Raw genomic sequence first — 16042 nt, 5'->3', positions numbered from 1 at the left:
CATCTATCTTCAGAGCTCGTGCTGTTAGGTGATCTAAATTGGGACATGCTCAACACCCCGGCCATCCTACAATCTAAGCTTGATACTCTCAATCTCACACAAATTATCAATGAACCCACCAGGTGCAACCCCAAATCCGTAAACACCGGTACCCTCATAGATATCATCCTAACCAACCTACCCTCCAAATACACCTCTGCTGTCTTCAACCAGGATCTCAGAGATCGCTGCCTCATTGCCTGCATCCGTAATGGTTCTGTGGTCAAGCGACCGCCCCTCATCACTGTCAAACGCTCCCTAAAACACAGCGAGCAGGCCTTTCTAATCGACCAGGCCCCGGTATCCTGGAATGATATTGACCTCATTCCGTCAGTAGAGGATGCCTGGTTATTCTTTAAAAGTGCGTTCCTCCCCATCTTAAATAAGCATGCCCCATTCAAAACAATTAGAACCAGGAACATATATACAGTGGGGCAAAAAAGTATTTAGTCAGCCACCAATTGTGCAAGTTCTCCCACTTAAAAAGATGAGAGAGGCCTGTAGTTTTCATCATAGGTACACTTTGAACTATGACAGACAAAATGAGGGGGAAAAAAACAGAATCACATTGTAGGATTTTTTATGAATTTATTTGCAAATTATGGTGGAAAATTAGTATTTGGTCACCTACAAACAAGCAAGATTTCTGGCTCTCACAGACCTGCAACTTCTTCTTTAAGAGGCTCCTCTGTCCTCCACTCGTTACTGGTATTAATGGCACCTGTTTGAACTTGTTATCAGTATAAAAGACACCTGTCCACAACCTCAAACAGTCACACTCCAAACTCCACTATGGCCAAGACCAAAGAGCTGTCAAAGGACACCAGAAACAAAATTGTAGACCTGCACCAGGCTGGGAAGACTGAATCTGCAATAGGTAAACAGCTTGGTTTGAAGAAATCAACTGTGGGAGCAATTATTAGGAAATGGAAGACATACAAGACCACTGATAATCTCCCTCGATCTGGGGCTCCACGCAAGATCTCGCCCCGTGGGGTAAAAATGATCACAAGAACGGTGAGCAAAAATCCCAGAACCACACGGGGGAACCTAGTGAATGACCTGCAGAGAGCTGGGACCAAAGTAACAAAGCCTACCATTAGTAACACACTACGCCGCCAGGGACTCAAATCCTGCAGTGCAAGATGTGTCCCCCTGCTTAATCCAGTACATGTCCAGGCCCATCTGAAGTTTGCTAGAGAGCATTTGGATGATCCAGAAGAAGATTGGGAGAATGTCATATGGTCAGAGGAAACCAAAATATAACTTTTTGGTAAAAACTCAACTCGTCGTGTTTGGAGGACAAAGAATACTGAGTTGCATCCAAAGAACACCATACCTACTGTGAAGCATGGGGGTGGAAACATCATGCTTTGGGGCTGTTTTTCTGCAAAGGGACCAGGATGACTGATCCGTGTAAAGGAAAGAATGAATGGGGCCATGTATCGTGAGATTTTGAGTGAAAACCTCCTTCCATCAGCAAGGGCATTGAAGATGAAACGTGGCTGGGTCTTTCAGCATGACAATGACCCCAAACACACCGCCCGGGCAACGAAGGAGTGGCTTCGTAAGAAGCATTTCAAGGTCCTGGAGTGGCCTAGCCAGTCTCCAGATCTCAACCCCATAGAAAACCTTTGGAGGGAGTTGAAAGTCCGTGTTGACCAGCAACAGCCCCAAACATCACTGCTCTAGAGGAGATCTGCATGGAGGAATGGGCCAAAATACCAGCAACAGTGTGTGAAAACCTTCTGAAGACTTACAGAAAACTTTTGACCTCTGTCATTGCCAACAAAGGGCATATAACAAAGTATTGAGATAAACTTTTGTTATTGACCAAATACTTATTTTCCACCATAATTTGCAAATAAATTCATAAAAAATCCTACAATGTGATTTTCTGGAAGAAAAAAATCTAATTTTGTCTGTCATAGTTGAAGTGTACCTATGATGAAAATTATGTGGGAGACTAAATACTTTTTTGCCCCACTGTATATCCTACCCTGCCTTTATAAGGTCTTCGGAAGCCAAGTCAACAAACAGATCACCGACCATTTTGAATCCCACCGTACCTTCTCCGCTATGCAATCTGGTTTCCGAGCTGGTCATGGGTGCACCTCAGCCACGCTTAAGGTCCTAAACGACATCATAACCGCCATCGATAAGAGACAATACTGTGCAGCTGTACCTGGCCAAAGCTTCCAACTCTGTCAATCACCACATTCTTATCACAGTCTCAACAGACTTGGTTTTTCACGACTGCCTCGCCTGGTTCACCAACTACTTCTCTGACAGAGTTCAGTGTGTCAAATTGGAGGGCCTGTTGTCCGGACCTCTGGCAGTCTCTATGGGGGTGCCACAGGGTTCAAACCTCGGGCCGACTCTTTTCTCTGTATACATCAATGATGTCGCTCTTGCTGCTGGTGATTCTCTGATCCACCTCTAATTGCTCTTAAATGCAAGCAAAACTAAATGCATGCTCTTCAACCGATCGCTGCCCATACCTACCCACCCATCCAGCATCACTACTCTGGACGGTTCTGACTTAGAATATGTGGACAACTACAAATACCTAGGTGTCTGGTTAGACTGTAAACTCTCCTTCCAGAATCACATTAAGCATCTCCAATCCAAAATTAAATCTAGAATCGGCTTCCTATTTTGCAACAAAGCAGCCTTCACTCATGCTTCCCTCATACTGACTAAAACTGACTATCCTACCGATCCTTGACTTCGGCGATGTAATTTAAAAAATATCCTCCAACACTCTACTCAGCAAATTGGATGCAGTCTATCACAGTGCCTTCCGTTTTGTCACCAAAGCCCCATATACTAACCCACCACTGCGACCTGTATGCTCTCATTTGCTGGCCCTCGCGTCATATTCGTTGCCAAAACCACTGGCTCCAGGTCATCTATAAGTCGTTGCTAGGTAATGCCCCGCCTTATCTCAGCTCACTGGCCACCATAGCAGCACCCACCCGCAGCACGCGCTCCAGCAGGTATATCTCACTAGTCACCCCCAAAGCCAATTCCTCAATTTGTCCGTCTTTCCTTCCAGTTCTCTGCTGGCAATGACTGGAACAAACTGCAAAAATCACTGAAGCTGGAGACTCATATCTCCCTCACTAACTTTAAGCACCAGCTGTCAGAGCAGTTCACAGATCACTGCACCTGTACATAGCCAATCTGTAAATAGCCCATCCAACTACCTCATCACCATATTGTTATTATTATTATTTTTTTTTTGCTCCTTTGCACCCCAGTACCGCTACTTGCACACTCATTTTGCACATCTATCACCCCAGTGTTTAATTTGCCATACTGTAATAATTACGCCGCTATGGCCTATTTATTGCCTCACCCCCCTTATCCTACCTCATTTGCACACACTGTATATAGACTTTCTCTATCGTATTGTTGACTGTATGTGTGTTTATTCCATGTGTAAGTCTGTGTTTTTGTTTGTGTCGCACTGCTTTGTTTTATCTTGGCCAGGTCACAGTTGTAAATGAGAACTTGTTCTCAACTAGCCTACCTGATAAAAAAATTAAAAAAACTAAGTATACATACCAACTAGAAGATAAGCATCTGTATAAGTGGAAATGGACAACAAAATGGTAATGGAAATTAAAAGGCCTGATGGTGGCGCTAGAGGAAAGGTCAAGGGGTCACCAAATCAACAGGTTTCTCACACTTGGGGTCTTGATTGTGCACAACAAATTTTATGGCAATCCAGCCATTACTTTGAGATATATCTTGTTCTCAGTCTGTTCTCAGTCTTGTTCTCAGCCTGTGGGCATCATGTGTGTACTGATCCAATATCCATAGCCATGCCATTTAACAGTTATCACTAGCCCTTGCTCAGACTTACTCACCAAGAGCCCAGAGCCCAGCCTTCTTGCAAGCAAAGTCACTGATCAGATTGTTTTTCAACATCCTCGCTTTGTCTGTACCTTCTCTCATTTGCTGCATCCTCATAATCTGCACTGGTACTGCCGACACTGGGTTTCACCTCTTCCTCCACTTCCAAACTCCTCCCTGACAAAACTGTATCACTGGAAAAGGGTCCTGGCTCTATAGAGTGTATATGACACATATGATAATATATCCTATAATATAATACCATTTGTAATAACATCATCACGAACATTTTTGTTACTAACATTTTGTTGACTTAAATTAACTGAAAAAATTAACTAAAACAAAACCTGAAAAAATTAAACAGCACCAAATTCTGCAGAATATTGACCCAAATGACCTGCAGTTGCGTATCACCACCAATAGATGTAAATGACCATATTTCAGTCTGCATCAAAGCCACGGAGACGTACCTTGGCCATGTGACTTGAAGGTTTTATTTTAACATTGGCTGTCACTTATACAGACTGAATCACTCAATGCTTCAAACTGTCCAGCATCCAATACAGACTAAACAATAGGCTGTTTTTGTTTAATATAATGATCACTATGTGGAAAAATAATTACAGTGTTTAGAATTCTTGTCATTGAAAAGGATTTATTCATTTTTTCATAATAATAAAAAAAGAAATTCCCATGCTGGCCATTTGATTAATTGTTCAGCAGTCTTTGTTGGAGCGAACCATTGAGGAAAGCTCAGCATTGCATGTAGATAGGTTTGGCTGCTAGGCTGAAGTAGCAAGGACATGCACATTAAGAGAAGATGATATCCAGGCCATATGACACCCAGACCATACTCTATTTTTGAAAGAATACATTAACCAAGACCATACGTGCATTCAAGACAGCTGAACGTGCGGTGGTCAGCAGGATACAGGAAGAAAGATGTAGGCAAGATAACTGATGACTAACACGTAAAACATAAGCATGCAGTACATACATTATTTTTAGAACATGGAAAGAGTTCTGCCATCGTTGTAACCAAAAGCAGATACTAAGGGGGAGTAACTTTATTTACATATGTGATGTACACAAATACTATGTATGTATAAAAGCAGAGCCAGTGCTAAGAAGCGGCGGCTATTCCTCGAACCAGCACGGCTTTTAATAACTTGTATTAAAGTCTACATTGAATTCAAAGGTTCTTCTGAGAGTATTATATTTCTATAGACATTATTATATTTCTGAAACAATTATCTATGACATCTTATGGCTTGGGGGTTGAAGCTGTTAAGGAGCCTTTTTGCCCTAGACTTGGTGCTCCGGTACCGCTTGCCGTGCGGTAGCAGAGAAAACAGTCTATGAATTGGGTGACTGGAGTCTCTGACAATTTTATGGGCTTTCCTCTGACACTGCCTATTATATAGGTCCTGGATTGCAGGATGCTTGTCCCCAGTGATGTACTGGGCCGTACACACTATTCTCTGTAGCGCCTTACGGTCAGATGCCGAGCAGTTGCCATACCAGGCAGTGATGCAACCGGTCAGGATGCTCTCGACGGTGCAGCTGTAGAACTTTATGAGGATCTGGGGAGCCATGCCAAATCTTTTCAGTCTCCTGAGGGGGAATAGGTTTTGTTGTGCCCTCTTCACGGCTGTCCTGGTGTGTTTGGACCATGATAGATAGTTGGTGATGTGGACACCAAGGAACTTGAAACTCTCGACCCGCTCCACTACAGCCCCGTTGATTATAATGGGGTCCTGTTTGGCCCACTTTTTCCTGTAGTTCATGATCAGCTCCTTTGTCTTGCTCACATTGGGGGAAAGATTGTTGTCCTGGCACCACACTGCCAGTTCTCTGACCACCTCCCTATAGGCTGTCTCGTCGCTGTCGGTGATCAGGCCTACCACTGTGTTGGAGTCTTGTTTGGCCACGCAGTCGTGGGTGAACAGTGAGTACAGGAGGGGACAAAGTACACACCCCTGATGGGCCACCGTGTTGAGGATCAGAGTGGCAGACATGTTCTTGCCTATCCTTACCACCTGGGGGCAGCCCGTCAGGAAGTCCAGGATCCAGTTGCAGAGGGAGGTGTTTAGACCCATGGTACTTAGCTTATTGATGAGCTTCGTGGGCACTATGGTGTTGAACGCTGAGCTGTAGTCAATGAACAGCATTCTCACATCGGTGTTATTTTTGTCCAGGTGGGAAAGGGCAGTGTGGAGTGCGATTGAGATTGCGTCATCTGTTGGGGCAGTATGCGAATTGGAGTGGGTCTAGGGTATCCGGGATGATGCTGTTGATGTGAGCCATTGACGCTTTGCTTGTTTGATGGTTTGTCTGAGGGCATAATGGGATTTCTTATAGGCGTCTGGATTAGTGTCCCGCTCCTTGAAAGTGGCAGCTCTAGCCTTTAGCTCGATGCGGATGTTTCCTGCAATCCATGGCTTCTGGTTGGGATATATACGTACGGTCACTGTGGGGAGACGTTGTCGATGCGCTTATTGATGAAGCCGATTACTGAAGTGGTATACTCCTCAATGCCATTGTATTAATCCCGGAACATATTCCAGTCTGTGCTAGCAAAACAGTCCTGTAGCATAGCATCGACGTCATCTGACCACTTCCGTATTGAGCGGGTCACTGGTACTTCCTGCTTTAGTTTTTGCTTCTATCAGGAGGATATAATTATGGTCAGATTTGCCAAATGGAGCTTTTTATGCGTCTCTGTGTGTGGAGTAAAGGTGGTCTAGATTTTTTCCCCCCTCTGGTTGCACATGTGGCATGCTGGTAAAAATTTGGCAAAACTGATTTAAGTTTGCCCACAATAAAGTCCCTGGCCACTAGGAGCACCGCTTCTGGGTGAACATGTTCTTGTTTGCTTATGGCCTTATAGAGTTGGTTGAGTGCGGTCTTAGTGCCAGCACCGGTCTAGGGTGGTAAATAGACGGCTACGAATAATATAGATGAGAACTCTCTTGGTAGATAGTGCGGCCTACAGCTTATCATAAGGTATTCTACCTCAGTCGAGCAATACCTCTAGACTTCTTTAATATTAGACATCGCTCACCAGCTGTTTTTGACAAAAAGACACACACCCGCACCCCTCGTCTTACCAGACGTAGCTTCTCTGTCCTGCCGGTGCATTGAAAATCCCTCCAGCTCTATATTTTCGGTGAAACATAAGATATTACAATTCTTAATGTACCGTTGGTAGGATAATTGTAGGTCATCAATTTTATTTCCCAATGATTGCATGTTAGCAAGAAGAATTGATGGCGGTTGGAGTTTACTCGCTCGAATACAGATGCTTTGCATCCTCTTTTTCTCTGTTGTCACGCCCTGACCATAGTTTGCTTTGTATGTTTATATGTTTTGTTTGGTCAGTGTGTGATCTGAGTGGGCATTCTATGTTGTATGTCTAGTTTGTCTGTTTCTGTGTTTGGCCTGATATGGTTCTCAATCAGAGGCAGGTGTTAGACATTGTCTCTGATAACCATTTTTAGTTAGCCTGTTTTGTCATTGTGGGTTATTGTCTATGTGTAGTGTTTGTGTCAGCACGATTGTTACGTTGATGTTTTGTAGTGGTCAGTTTTCCCATTAAAATGACGAATACTTACCACGCTGCATCTTGGTTCTCCTCTCTATCTCAAGACGACAACCGTGACATCTGTCTTTTCTTCACGCAAATGATGAGGATCTGGGCCTGTTCTCGGGAGAGTGGTACATCTTTCTCGTCAGACTCGTTAAAGGTAAAATCTTCTTCCAGTTTGTGGTGAGTAATCCCAGTTCCGATGGCCAGAAGTTATTTTCGGCCATAAGAGATGGTAGCAGAAACATTATGTACAAAATAAGTTACAAACAACGCCAAAAAATAGCAAAATAGCACAATTGGTTACGGGCATGTAAAACGTCAGCCATCCTCTTCAGCGCCATCTTAACATGTAGTCAAGTTCAACTCTGTCACGCCCTGGTCTTAGTACTTTGTGTTTTCTTTATTCATTTGGTCAGGCCAGGGTGTGACATGGGTTTTGTATGTGGTGTGTTTTGTCTTGGGGTTTTTGTTAGGTATTGGGTTTGTATGTTAGTTGGGGTATCTAGCATAGTCTATGGCTGTCTGGAATGGTTCTCAATCAGAGGCAGGTGTTTTTCGTTGTCTCTTGTTACGTTTATTGTTTTTGTATTTTTATTCGTGTTTACTTTGTTTCATTAAACATGGATCGCAATAGCCGCCTTTTGGTCTGACTCTCTTTCACCTAAAGAAAACCGTTACACTGTCGGAGTCAGTTGGAGCGCAGGGGCTCTCTTTCCATTCAATTTAATTCAAAGGGCTTTATTGGCATGGGAAACAATGTTTACATTGCCAAAGCAAAATAAATAAACAAGAAACAAAAGACAATTTAAACAAGGGAAAAAAAACAATAAAAAATCACAGTAAACATTACACTCACAAAAGTGTTAAAAGAATATAGACATTTCAAGTTTTGTATTATTGGCTATGCAGTGTTGTAACAATGTGCAAGTAGTAGTAAAGTAAATAAACAGAAATATCTCTCTTTCTACCTTTCTCGATGTATTTCTCCCTATAGCGTGCTCTCTCTCGCTGTCTCTCAAACTTTCAATTTTCAATTTTCAATTTAACTGCCTTTATTGGCATGGGAAACATGTTTACATTGCCAAAGCAAGTGAACTAGATAATAAACAAAAGTAAAATAAACAATAAAAAAATTACAGTAAATAATACACAAGTTCCTAAAGAATAAAGACCTTTCAAATGTCGTATGTCTACATACAGTGTTGTAATGATGGTTAAAGTGCAAAAGGGAAAATAAATAAATATTTACAATGGTGTTTGTTCTTCACTGGTTGCCCTTTTCTTGTGGCAACAGGTCACAAATCTTCCTGCTGTGATTGCACACTTGTATTTCACCCAATAGATATGGGAGTTCATCAAAAGTGTACTTGTTTTTGAATTCTTTGTGGGTCTGTGTAATCTGAGGGAAATATGTGTCTCTATGGTTATACATTTGGCAGGAGGTTAGGAAGTGCAGCTCAGTTTCCACCTCATTTTGTTGGCATTGTGCACATAGCCTGTCTTCTCTTGAGAGCCAGGTCTGCCTTCGGGGTCAAAAATTTCCTTAATTTTGGGTCAGTCACGGTGGTCAGGTATTCTGCCACTGTGTACTCTCTGTTTAGGGCCAAATAGCATTCTAGTTTGCTGTTTTTTTGTAAATTATTTCCAATGTGTCAAGTAATTATCTTTTCTCATGATTTGGTTGGGTCTAATTGTGTTGCTGTCTTGGGGGTCTGTTTGGTGTTTTACGGTGTACAAATAGGATATTTTTGCAGAATTTTGCATGCAGAATCTCAATTTGGTGTTTGTCCCATTTTGTGAATTCTTGGTTGGTGAGCGGACCCCAGACCGCAATGGGTTCTGCAACTGATTAAAGTATTTTTGACAGAGCCTAATTGGTATGTCAAATTTTACGTTCCTTTTGATGGCATAGAAGGCCCTTCTTGCCTTGTGTCTCAGATCGCTCACATCTTTGTGGAAGTTACCTGTGGCGCTGATGTTTAGGCCGAGGTATGTATATTTTTTTGTGGGCTCTATGGCAAAGGTGTCTAGATTGTTTGTGGTCCTGGCAACTGGAGGTTTCTGGAGACTCATATCCCACTCTAGTTATTGGGGTCAAATTTGTCTCTGCTTTTGTGGATTGGGGTAACTGGTCCTTGGCTCCAAATATTGGGGAATATGCCAGAGCTGAGGATGATGTTAAAGAGTTTAAGTATAGCCAATTGGAATTTGTGGTCTGTATATTTTACCATTTCATTGAGGATAACATCAACCCCACAGGCCTTTTTGGGTTGGAGGGTTTGTATTTTGTCCTGTAGTTCATTCAATGTAATTGGAGAATCCAGTGGGTTCTGGTAGTCTTTAATAGTGGATTCTAAGATTTGTATTTGACCATGTATATGTTTTTGCTGTTTGTTCTTTGTTATAGAGCCAAAAATATTGGAGAAGTGGTTTATCAATACATCTCCGCTTTGGATAGATAACTCATTCATGTTTGTTTAGAGTTTTTAAATTTTCACAAGTGGTTAGATTCTATGGATTCTTCAGTTTCATTGAGCTGATTTCTGACGTGCTGTTACTTCTTTTTCCATAGTGTATTTCTGTATTGTTTTAGTGATTCACCGTAGTGAAGGCGTAGGCTCAGGTTTTCTGGGTCTCTACAGCGGGGAGAACAAGTATTTGATACACTGCCGATTTTACAGGTTTTCCTACTTACAAAGCATGTAGAGGTCTGTAATTTTGATTATAGGTACACTTCAACTGTGAGAGACGGAATCCAGAAAATCACATTGTATGATTTATAAGTAATGAATTTGCATTTTATTACATGACAAGTATTTGATCACCTACCAACCAGTAAGAATTCCGGCTCTCACAGACCTGTACGTTTTTCTTTAAGAAGCCCTCCTGTTCTCCACTCATTACCTGTGTTAACTGCACCTGTTTGAACTGTATACAAGACCTGTCCACACACTCAATCAAACAGACTCCAACCTCTACACAATGGCCAAGACCAGAGGGCTGTGTAAGGACATCAGGGATAAATTGTAGACCTGCACAAGGCTGGGATGGGCTACAGGACAATAGGCAAGCAGCTTGGTGAGAAGGCAACAACTGTTGGCGCAATTATTAGAAAATGGAAGAAGTTCAAGATGATGGTCAATCACCCTCAGTCTGGGGCGCCATGCAAGATCTCACCTCGTGGGGCATCAATGATCATGAGGAAGGTGAGGAATAGCCCAGAACTACACGGCAGGACCTGGTCAATGACCTGGTCAATGACCTGAAGAGAGCTGGGACCACAGTCTCTAAGAAAACCATTAGTAACACACTACGCCGTCATGGATTAAAATTCTGCAGCGCACGCAAGGTCCCCCTGCTCAAGCCAGCGCATTTCCAGGCCCGTCTGAAGTTTGCCAATGACCATCTGGATGATCCAGAGGAGGAATGGGAGAGTGGTCTGATTAGACCAAAAAGCTAGATTTTTGTCTCAACTCCACTCGCCGTGTTTGGAGGAAGAAGAAGGATGAGTACAACCCCAAGAACACCATCCCAACCGTGAAGCATGGAGGTGGAAACATTCTTTGGGGATGCTTTTCTGCAAAGGGGACAGGACGACTGCACCGTATTGAGGGGAGGATGGATGGGGCCATGTATCGCGAGATCTTGGTGAACAACCTCCTTCCCTCAGTAAGAGCATTGAAGATGGGTCGTGGCTGGGTCTTCCAGCATGACAACGACCTGAAACACACAGCCAGGGCAACAAAGGAGGTGCTCCATAAGAAGCATCTGAAGGTCCTGGAGTGGCCTAGCCAGTCTCTAGACCTGAACCCAATAGAAAATCTTTGGAGGGAGCTGAAAGTCCGTATTGCCCAGCGACAGCACCGAAACCTGAAGGATATGGAGGAGTGGGCCAAAATCCCTGCTGCAGTGTGCAAACCTGGTCAAGAATTACAGGAAACATATGATCTCTGTAATTGCAAACAAAGGTTTCTGTAAAAAGTTTCTCAGTTTCTCAGTTTCTCAGTTTCTCAGTTTCTTTTTTAGGTTTTTGCATTCTTCATCAAACCATTTGTCATTGTTGTTAATTTTCTTAGGCTGTCTGCTTGAATTTAGATTTGATAGGGAAGCTGAAATGTCAAATATACTATTAGGTTTTCTACTGCCAAGTTTACACCTTCACTATTACAGTGAAACATTTTGTCCAGGAACATTTCTAGAAGGGATTGAATTTGTTGCTGCCTAATTGTTTTTTGGTAGATTTCCACACTACCTTCCTTCCATAGCATTTCTTAATATTATTCAGTTCCTTTGGCTTTGATGCCTCTTGATTGAGCAAAGCTCTGTTCAAGTAGATTATGATTTTGCAGTGATCAGATAGGGGTTTCAGTGGACTGACTGTGAATGCTCTAAGAGACTCTGGGTTGAGGTCAGTGATAAAGTAGTCGACAGTACTACTGCCAAGAGATGCGTTATAGGAGTACCCTCGAAGCCTACCATTGACTATGTACATACACAGCGTCCGACAGAGCTGCAGGAGTTGTGACCCGTTTTTGTTGGTTATGTTGTCATAGTTGTCTAGGGGGGCATATGGGGGAAGGAATGCTGTCACCTACAGGTAGGTGTTTGTCCCCCCCCTGTGTGCTGAGTGTGTCAGGTTCTGGAATTCAGGTCGCCACAGACTAGTACATGTCCCGGGGCCTGAAAATTGTTCATCTCCCCCTCTAGGATGGAGAAGCTGTCATTGTTAAAGGATGGGGATTCTACTGGGGGGATGTAGGTAGCACACATGAGGGCGTTTTTCGATGTTGAGATTATTTCCTCATTAATTACTAGCCAGATGTAAAAATGTTCCTGTTTCGACTAATTTACTGGAGTGGGTTAGGTCTGCTCTATACCAAATTAGCACATCCCCTGAGTCTCTTCTGTTTCACACCTGGTAGTTTGGTGGATGGAACTACCAGCTCTCTCTAACCTAGAGGGCAACCAGTGTGTCCATCTCCTTTATACCATGTTTCTTGTAGGATGACAATGTCTGTATTTTCAATTCCTTTGAAGTCTGGGTTCCTGCTCTTTAGGCCAAAGGCAGATGACCTCAGACCCTGTATATTCCAGGATGAGATGGTAAAAGCTATGTGTTCCATAGTGTCTAGGATTGTTTTTGTGTGGTTTAGGCCCGGAACTTCACAGTAGCTGTGAGCAGCGCATGTTGAGCATTTGATATACATACCTGTAAGGTCGCAGGATGGGGCTTGGGGGGTGTAATAGTGGGGGTTAGGCCTGTTGCTCTGCTCACGGCCTGGGCATATGTCCTGCTGTCATGTTGAGGTCCTTGCTGCAGGGGTGGGGGCATGGGGTAGGCAGAAGAGGCATAGGTCTGATATGGGGGGCCTATATATTGTGGCCAGGGTTTTCTTCGTGTGTCTTAGCTGGTTGGGGTGTGGCTGGTTATTGCTGTGGTGTAGGGCCTCTTGTAGGGCCTCTTGGTGTGGGGTATCTCGGTGCAGGTCCTTCACAGGGGGGTGTTGCAGGTCTGGGAGGGTGTCTCACTGGTCTGGGCAGGGTGTCCGTTGCTCTGTTGCTCCTGTGTGAGGTCCTGGGGCTACGGTTGAGAAGCTCGCCAAAAAGACAGAAGGCTACTCTGGGGCCGACATTAGCATCATATGAAATACCCTCATGCAGCCTGTCAGGAAAGTGCAGTCAACCACACAATTTAAAAAAGTAATTTATACACATGATATAGGAACTCTATTGCAGTCGACTCTTGTAAACCACACTGAAGGTGTATCGCTTTCTCTACTATTGAGGAGATTTAAGATAGTTTGTTGTTTGTGATGGTACTCAAGGTGTGAGGGCCAGCAGTCAATTAAAGGTGGATGACCAACCCTGTGCTCGCCTGGGGACCCGGCTGCCATAGAATTGACCTGGATGGATGTACCTAGCGACAAGCTGCTGATGCCCATTATCTGTGTGGTGAGAAACATACATTCACAACACAGACACACTCCCTATGTTCACTGACATTCACATTCACTGCTCACAAACATACTGGAACATGCTGTTTCAACATGCACGTCTGTCTCTCAGATTAGTGTAATTGCTGAACCGTGCTCATGCTTTTGTTCGTCCTCTCGGTGTGTCCCTCTGCCCTCCAGTCTGACATGCTGCGCTCACTATCCTTCAGGAGACCCACAGTCAACATGGAGGACTTGTTCAAGGTCACGAAGTTCATGGAGGACTTTGAACAGGAAGGCTGAGAGGTTTCACTATCCTGTCTCTCCTCTAAAGCCCTGTTCGTACAACCTTCTGTCAAAAAGTTGCTACAGTATTACAACGTTAAACTCTGACTTGTTCGACTAATCTACATTGGCAAGAATGATGGATTTAAAAAAAATATATATTCTTTCCCTACGCTATTGGACAGTCCTGAAGACTGAAAGACTGTATTTATTTTATTGCCATCCTACACTTTTACAGTGAGTACAGAGCTCATCATTCAGTGGGGAAGGTGTTTGCATTTGAATTTGTTTCTGTATTTTTCATAATTTGTCAGAGTCCTTTTCTTTTTCTGGTTTTGAACATTGAAAATAATAGTTCCACGACAGACATTATCATTGGGGTGGCACCACGACAGACATTATCATTGGGGTGGCAGGTAGCCTAGTGGTTAGAGCGTTGGGCCAATAACCAAATGGTTGCTGAATAGAATCCCCGAGCTGACAAGGTAAAACTCTCTTGTTCTGCCCCTGAGCAAGGCAGTTAACACACTGAATGCATTCCGGGTGCTGATTATGGAAGCCCCCCGCACCTCTCTGATTTAGAGGGGTTGGGTTAAATGAGGAAGACACATTTCTTGTCTTTTTTTTCTTTTGAATTTTACCCCTTTTTCTCCCCAATTTCGTGGTATCCAATTGTTGTAGTAGCTACTATCTTGTCTCATCGCTACAACTCCTGTACGTGCTCGGGAGAGACGAAGGTTGAAAGTCATGCGTCCTCCGATACACAACCCAACCAAGCCGCACTGCTTCTTAACACAGCGCGCATCCAACCCGGAAGCCAGCCGCACCAATGTGTCGGAGGGTACACCGTGCACCTGGCCACCTTGGTTAGCGCACACTGCACCCAGCCCGCCACAGGAGTCGCTGGTGCGCGATGAGACAAGGACACCCCTACCGACCAAGCCCTCCCTAACCCGGGCGACGCTAGGCCAATTGTGTGTCGCCCCACGGACCGGTTACGACAGAGCCTGGGCGCGAACCCAGGGACTCTGATGGCACAGCTGGCGCAGCAGTACAGCGCCCTTAACCACTGCGCCACCCGGGAGGCCGGAAGACACATTTCAGCAGAATTCATTCAGTTGTACAACTGACTAGGTATCCCCCTTTCCAATACTGTTGCCATAATAGTATTGATGTCTCTGTATACAGTGCATTCGGAAAGTATTCAGAACCCTTGACTTTTTCAATTTTTTTCGATGGGGTTGAGGTCAGGGCTCTGTGCAGGCCAGTCAAGTTATTCCAACGATCTCAAGAAGCTTTTGTAATTTCTGTATATACCTCGCTTTGTGCACGCACAGAATCGTCCCAAATGTCATTGTATGCTGTAGCGATGACACTGCCTTGGGGCAGTTAGCGTTCTCCTGGCATCCGCCAAACCCAGCTTTGTCCATCGGACTGCCAGATGGTGAAGCGTGATTCATTACTCCAGAGAAGTCCAATAGTGTCAAGCTTTACACCACTCGCCGACGCTTCGCACTGCTCATGGTGATCTTAGGCTTGTCTGCGGCTGCTCGGCCATGGAAACCCATTTCATGAAGCTCCAGATGAACAGTTATTGTGCTGACGTTGTGTCCAGAGGCAGTTTGGAACTCAGTAGTGAGTGTTGCAACCGAGGACAGAGGATTTTAATGTGCTTCAGCACTCGGCTGTCCCGTTCTGTGAGCTTGTGTGGCCACCACTTCGCGGCTGAGCCGTTGTTGCCCCTAGACGTTTCCACTTCATAATAATAGCACTTACAGTTGACCAGGGCAGCTCTAGCATGGTAGAAATTTGATGAACTGACTTGTTGGAAAGGTGGCATCCTTTGACGGTGCCACGTTGAAAGTCACTGAGCTCTTCAATAAGGACATTCTACTGCCAATGTTTCTCTGGAGATTGGTATGGCTGTGTGCTGGATTTTCTAAACCTGTCAGCAAAGGATGTGGCTGAAATGTCTGAATCCACTCATTTGAAGGGGTTTCCACATACGTGTGTACAGTAGTTGTGGGTCTATCAGATCAGTAAATCTGAAGTCAGTTCTGGTTCCAGAGGGGATCTCAATGCTGTTACACATAGCCATGTTAACCAAGTTACCCTGAATTAAAAAACATTTATATACATTATACCCTGTGTTAAGACTGACTACACCCTTCCCTTATTTATTTCTGTCCACAACTTTTGAATCAAGTAATAATTAAACAGACACGTACCTTCTTTCCAATTGATGTAAACTTCCACACAAATATTAATTAGAAAAATCAAAATACCTTCACACTGTAGGTCTGTTTTAACAATGTAATAATATATACCATTTAGC

This window comes from Oncorhynchus kisutch, linkage group LG8 (genome assembly GCF_002021735.2).
Source record: "Oncorhynchus kisutch isolate 150728-3 linkage group LG8, Okis_V2, whole genome shotgun sequence".
In the NCBI taxonomy this organism is placed as follows: domain Eukaryota; kingdom Metazoa; phylum Chordata; class Actinopteri; order Salmoniformes; family Salmonidae; genus Oncorhynchus; species Oncorhynchus kisutch.
Note: the sequence above shows the minus strand (reverse complement) of the source record.